General features: G+C 41.5%; 1 long non-coding RNA gene across 1 annotated transcript; it reads left to right on the forward strand.

Moving 5' to 3' along the window:
• Nucleotides 1-348: 348 nt before the first annotated feature.
• On the forward strand, nucleotides 349-6777 carry LOC308655561. The gene is made up of 3 exons (XR_014023477.1): nucleotides 349-512; nucleotides 4797-4966; nucleotides 6603-6777. It is a non-coding gene; the product is annotated as an uncharacterized lncRNA (long non-coding RNA).
• Nucleotides 6778-7499: the final 722 nt, after the last annotated feature.

Below are 7499 nucleotides of genomic sequence, written 5' to 3' on the forward strand. Positions count from 1 at the left end.
GGTGAGTGGGCCGGAGTTCTGAGTTCGGAGCCCTGCGTCAAGCAGGTGTTGGAGGCCCCGTTCTGCCAGTGGGAGGGTGTCAGCCTCCAGTCCCATCCATCCTCCTAGCACCAAGGGTAGGGTCTATTTCCCTCTGGACTTTGACCAAAAGGATGCAGCAGAAAGGATGTTGTGCCAATTCTCGGGCTGGTTTTTAGGATGCCTGGGAAGTCCTGATTTTGCTCTCTAGGAAGCCAGCCACCATGGAAAGAAATCCAGCTAATCTGCTGCACACCGAGCACGTGGAAGGAGAAGAAAAAAAAAAAAAAAAAAAACCCTGGAAGATGAGAAACCGCACAGGGACAGAAACCCAGCCAGCCCTGAGCCATTTCAGCCTCCCTTGCTGAGGCACCAGGCATCGAGTGAACCATCTTGGATCCTCCAGCCACGATACAAATACACTGGTTGGAACCCTGGGCAGCAGAGATGAGCCAGCTCCACCAAGCCTGTCCAAATTGTGGGATCATGAAGAAGTAAGTGGTTGTTGCAGCTTCGAAGCCACTATTTTGGGGGAGCAATTTGTTATAGAGCCTTAGATAACTAAAGGACCGGCTGTATGAATTTTGGCAAGTTAATAGAGTAATCTGAGCCTTAGTTGCTTCATCTGTAAAAAGGGATAATTTTAGTAATTACCTTACAGAATTGTGCTGTTGCTCAAAGGCCACATAATATTTAGTGATTTTTGTGGATTATCTAAGATATAGCTGGACCTCAGTATCTACAGATTCTGTATCCACAGGTTCCCTATTCCCAGATTCAACCTTCCAGGGATTCAACCAACCATGGATTGAAAATGTCAGGAAATATTCAGGGGAAAAATTGTACATGTACCGAACACATACAGACATTTTTTTTTCTTGTCATTATTCCCTTGACCATACAATACAACAGCTACCTACATAGTTTTAACATCGTACTGGGTATCATAACTAATCAAGATGTGATTTAAAGTATATGAGAAGATGTGCATAGGGTATATGCAAACATAGTGTCATTTTATAAGAGGAATTTGAGCATCTTTGGATTTTGGTACCCTCAGTGGGCCCTGGAATCAATAGCCTGAGCATACTGAGGGATGGATGAGAATGTGACGTGATTTCCTTCATGAGTTAAGTTTCCATGTTACTGATAGATTTCACTGAGTAGAATCATATGGAACCATTAGAAATCACAAGCATACAGTCAATGCAGCAACTTAATTTATTGAATAATTGAAGTAAAATAATAAATTAAAAAAAGAAGAATGACACAAGTTGGGCATAGTGGCACATACCTGTAATACCAGGGACTAGGGGGCTAAAGCATGAGGATCACAAGTTCAAGGCCAGCTTCAGTAACTTAGTGAGACTCTAAAGCAACTTATCAAGACCCTGTCTCAAAATAATAAATAAAAAGGGCTGGAGATGTTGCTCAGTGATGAAAGTGTCCCTGGGGTCTATCCCCAAAACCAAAAAAAAAAAAAAAGAAAAGAAAAAGGAGGAGGAGGAGGAGGAGAGGAAAGAAGGAAGAGTAACACAAAAGTCTGGATAAATGTTGGAAAGCAATGTGAAGAAATAAAACTGTCAGTGGGTTTGAGTGGTCGGCTTTATGTAAGAATTTACCTTAACCAATGTGATCCTGCAATCTGTACACATGGTAAAAATGGGAGTTCATAACCCATTTGAATCAAATGTATGAAATATGATATGTCAAGAGCATTGTAATGTTTTGAACAACCAATAAAAAAAAAAGAAAAAAAATAACTTACCTTTAGGATTTTCTTAATGCTGTTTGCAAGTTCTTAATAATACATCATCGTAATGCAATTTCCAAATGGGAATAAAAACATTGTCTTTGAGTTCAGATTTTAGAGAAAATGTTCCCTACCAAAATTTACTTTAATTTGATCTTCATAAAAATAATTTAAGTGCAATTATTAAATAGAAAAACTGGTCATTATGTAATTTGTCCAGTGCTATTATGGGCCCAGCAGGGAAGTAAGTGTTTGCATTCCTTCCTTTATTCAATAAATAGCAAAATCCAGAGCCGGAGGGGAAGGTTTTCCATGCATTTGTTCTTTTTTTTTTAATATTTATTCTTAAGTTTTTTTAGATGGATACAATATCCTTATTTTACATTTATATGGTGCTGAGGATCGAACCCAGTGCCTCGCGCATGCTAGGTGAGTGCTCTACTACTGAGCCACAACCCCAGCCCCTCCATGCATTTGTTCTTTGATGCCTGTAGCAATTCTACAATGTCAATTCTGTTATTAGCTCCATTTCACAGATGAGGAAATGACACTTGAAGAGTTTAAACTGCTTGCCAAGTCATTCAGCTTGGAAGAGGCAGAGCTGAGATTTGAGCTCAGAGCTCTGGAGTGTCTTCTCCCAGAAACCCTCACCTGGGCCTACAGCAGTACTCACTGTGCCAAATGTCTGGGACTGAATAGGTGAACAGGGATAATCATGCAAGTTAGTGAGCAACCAGAGGCCGCATTCTCACCAAGCAACAATGCCGTGTCAGGAAACCTAGACTTGGTTCAGCTTCACTGTGCGGCCCATGCCACTGGCCTCAGGCTAGCCTCCCAGGCTGAATGAGGGATTTAGGAAGATATTTGGAAACGCCTGGAAACCATAATCCCTGGGACTTTAATTTTAACTGATTATCGTCAGTACTTTAATCCTAAAATTATATGAAAAATATGCCAATGGTACTCAAATTCTATTCAAAGTAGCAAGAGTCCCAAGATACAGATTCAAAGAATGGTTCTACTTTTAAACTGCTTTGGGCCGTATTTCTAGTATACTGTCTCTCACTTTCTTTCTTTTCTTTTCTTTTTTTTTTAGTTGTAGATGGGCTCAATACCTTTATTTTATTTATTTATTTATTTATTTATTTATTTAATATAGTGCTGAGAATCCAACCCAGTGCCTCACACGTGCTAGGCAAGAGCTCTACCACTGAGTCACGACACCCGCCGGCCTCTCACTTTCAGACAGTAGTAAGCCCAACCTCTCTCATCAATCATGTGGACTGAGTGAGGTAACCACTGGAAATAACCAAGTACGCAGTAAATACATATGTATCAACTGAAGCCATCATAATGAAGAATCAATGGAAACTTACCTAACCTTTACAATTAGCATAAATCTGTTTTGATGTTTTCTAATCACTTAGCAAATCTTAGACGTTTCGAATAGCAGAAATGATAGTTTTTGTTGTTGTTGTTGTTGTTTGGGTACTGGGGATTGAACTCAGGCACTTGACCACTGAGTCATATCCCCAGCCCTATTTTTTGTATTTTATTTAGACACAGGGTCTCACTGAGTTGCTTAGTGCCTCGCCATTGCTGAGGCTGGCTTTGAACTCATGATCCTCCTGCCTCAGCCTCCTGAACTGATTACAGGTGTGCACCACCATGCCCAGCACAGTTGCCATGAGGAAAGGAAATGAACTTGTAGCTCTCAAGTAGGATTCTTTAGACAGGGACAGGTCTGCGTGGTTCATGGTTGCCTTCTGGGTCAGCACGTGTCTGGTCCACAGAAAGAGTTCAGTGAGTGTGTGAAGAATGAATGACCTCATGTCCACAGCTCTGTGATGTCACAGTCAGAGCCAGGGTGGAAGTACCTCTGAATACTCCCCAACCTCTGCCAGCCACTGTCACCCTGCTGGGGAGAGTGCTCCTCCTCATTCCTTTCTGTACCTTGGGCTTAGTTCTATTGAGCACCAACACCTTGAGAGAGAAATTTTTCTTTTTTAAGTATCTGTCACCCCAAACAAGTCTGCAAACGGATCAAGGCCAGGGCTAGCTCTTCATCATCTTGGGTACATCAGATCTCATAGTGATTGCCACAGAGCAAGGGATCACTGAATATTTTTAAACTGAAATGAGTCAATAAACAGATCTTAGACATTTCAAACAGCAGAAATGATTGCCTTAAAGTTATGTCTAGTTTTTTTTGTTTGTGTGTCTATTTTTGTGTTGTTGCTTGGTACTAGGGATTGAATCCAGGGGCACTTAACCACTGAGCCACATCCCCAGCACTCCCCCACACCTTTTTTTTTTTTGTTTTTTTTTTTTGTTTGTTTGTTTTTTTGTATTTTATTAATAGACAAGGTCTCACTGAGTTGCTTAGGGTATCACTAAGTTGCTGAGGCTGGCTTTGAACTATGATCCTCTTGCCTCATCCTCCCGAGCGGCTGGGATTACAGGCCTGTACCACTGCACCAGGCTAAAGTTATATCTAGTTTATATGAATAGCCAATAAGCAAGTGGAAAGATGTTCTATATTATTAATCATTATGGAAATGCACAGGAAACTCACAAATACTACTACTACACATTCTCAATGATGACTAAAATCTTAAAACTAACACTACCAACTGAAATTCAGCTCTGACCTTATTGGTCTCCTGCCTAAAAATTCTTTCATGATGTCTCACTATCCCAAACTGTAGTCCAAATTCTTCAACCTGGCTCACAGGGCCCTCTGTGACAGACAATGGATTGAAAGATCAGCTAGTGGGTATTGTTGAATCCCTGTGGGCTGGAATCGAGGAAGGGACAGGAAAGAATCCAACTGAGAGATGTTTAGGGAGCAAACCGCCCTGGATTCTGGCCCTTTCTATATAGCCCAAATCTCAGTTTCCCCAGATTATCCAGCCATGAGATGGGTGATCTCTAGAGGACCTTTCAGTTCCAGGGTTGTGATTTTATGCTTCTCACTATGTTCCTCTCTGACTCTGTCTCTCTGTGCGCTCTTATCACTCAACAGACACCTTTAAAAAAATCGTTATTTGCAGATATGAGTCAGAGATTATTACTGGCTCATCTGCAGGAGGCTTCACAGCCCATCCTGCTGACAAGATTCTCTGCCCAGAGGAGCTGACAAGACTCTCTACCCGGAGGGTCATGTTACTGACCTGAAGTGCAAAAGAAAGCCTGGTGAGTGTCCTTTGAAACGGGACAAGAGGGAATGTACTTAGAACCGTGGAGACTCTCCTGGAGGATGCATGTTCTCTGGAATCTAGAAAAAAGAATCGAGGAGGAGGAGGCCTGGCCCAGTGTCTCAGATCGCTCTGATGCTCTGTGTCTGAGGCACTGTAAACACTACTGGGAAGTGTTTTCTTCCTGGTCAAGTGGAAAGGTCACTGAACTGGCCGTAAATCAATGGGTCACTCTGTCTTGGCTTTACCTTGACAATGTGGGTTGACCTCAAGCTCAATTTCTTTAGCAGCTAGTCAAACCCAATAAGGACAGCTCAAGCTCATCCAACATTTCACATTATTTTCAGATTCACACAAGCAGTAGATGTTGATTAAAGAAAAGTATAAAGCATGAATAATCAAAAAGAAAGAAAAAAACCCCTCAATCTTACAATCCAGACATGAGCAGATGTTTTTCTATTTTAACCAAAATGGGATTGAAGTTGCATATCCTCTTCTCTACCTGATTATTTTCTTTTAACAATATATTGTCAACATCTTTCCACATCATTAAATGACACTTGATGTGATTGGATGCCCCTGGGTATTCTCCAGTTGAGGCCAGTCTCTGTATTTCATTTCACCCTCCAAAGACATAGATCCAGTCCCAAAGAGCTGCCAGGTGCTGTGTATTTTACTGGACACTTTGTGGGCCACAGGAGAAAGAGTTAAAATGGTCACCATCCAATAAGCACCTGTAGACATCCCACTCATTAGCCATTTCTCTCTATATAACCCCCAGTTATTCTATTCTACTTCTACCCCATGCAGCAAAACAACAACCAGGCAGGATGCTCCTTGGAAGTTAATTTTTCCTCACTTACCCATTCAGTCCTTTGATAAATGCTGAGCGTTAAATGGTGGGCATTGTTTTGGGCGCTGAGGGACTCATTACTGAATAAGAGGAAAAAATATTAGTTTTCATGGGACTTTAATTCTTCACTGCTCACAAGTTCATTGAGAGAAATCCTATTGTTCATTTAACACTCTCCTTTTTGGACATGTAGGCCAGTTCCAGTCTCCTACATCTCCATGGTAAACAATACTGAGGTAATGACATATGTCATAATTTTCAAAGATCTTGCTTTTCTCGTGATAATATTAAGAGATTTCACTAAAAAGAAGGAATAAAGGCTAAGAAAAACCAAGTCATTTCTTCAAGGTTATATATCTGGTTTCTTTTTTTGGTGGGGAGGGGGTGTACCAGGAATTAAACTCAGAGGCACCCACCCAGTGAGCCACATCTCCAGCCCTATTTATATTTTATTTAGAGATAGGGTCTCAATTAGTTGCTTAGTGCCTCACTTTTGCTGAGGCTGGCTTTGAACTTGCAATCCTCCTGCCTCAGCCTCCTAAGCCACTGGGATCACAGGTGTATGCCACTGCACCGGTCTTTATATCTGGTTTCTTGGTGGCAGATAAAAAGCATATTTTCAGGAGGAAAACATAAATCCATGCCACCTTGAAGCTCCTGTCTCTGAATTTCTTTCCCATGACCATAGCAACTGGAATTTACAGAACACTCTCTATGAGCTACCAACTCCAACAACTTCCATCTCACTTAATCCTCTTGCATTATCATTCCCATTCCACAGGTGAGTACAAGGACAACAAGTGACTAGAAGAAGCCCAGTGAGTCTGGCAACAAAATCCAGGCTCTGAAGAACTCCCCTTCCTTGGCTCATGGCTTTGGGAGTTCCTGACTCCCACCACAGCAACCTTGTCTTACAGTCTTAAAGCCTGCATGAAGGTTTGCTAATGCTTCTGACAAAGACCTTTCCTACACTGGCCAGTTATTTGAGGAAAACATTTTTACTAGAGTACCTTAATAATAAACATCATTCCTTCTCTGTGATATTTTTACATTTTCACAATCTCATATGCTATTGCTCGGTTGATTCTCCAAACAAAACAACAACAACAACAACAAAACTCATCCTTCAAGGCTCAATGGAGCATTTGCTTCTCTGAGAACACCTTGGAACTCCCTCTTCTATTGGCCATATAGGCCACCAGTGCTTTTGGACTGTTTCTGACCCTGAAAATAAAACCAGGTCTTATTCGCTGCCAAGCACCATATCTGGTTCATAACAGGTATTTCATAAAAGTTTGTGAGTGAAGGAGCACATTAGACACTCTGCAGATTCCTGGGTGGGAAATGAAGATTTGAAATTAGGGTTCTTCACTCCAATTCACCACCACACGAATTTTTCCAACACCTTGAGCATTTCAGGTAGTGAGTTCTGTCTGATATTTTATTGCTAAAAATGAGTGCAAGAGTGGATAGAGGACAGAAAGGAAGGAATAATGGGAGAAAATGAAAGGAGGTAGTGAGAGAGGGAGGAGGGACGGGAAGGTGAACAGTGGATAGAAGCAAGAAGAATGGGTGGACGGATGAGTGGATCCAGTGTTGGCTGATCTAGAACCTCCCTTTGGAATCACATGCCCAGAGAGCATCAAGTAGGGGAGTCCTCCTTTCACTGAGATTTTGC

The sequence above is a fragment of the Spermophilus citellus genome (genome assembly GCF_964194105.1).
Source record: "Spermophilus citellus genome assembly, chromosome: 1".
NCBI lineage: Eukaryota > Metazoa > Chordata > Mammalia > Rodentia > Sciuridae > Spermophilus > Spermophilus citellus.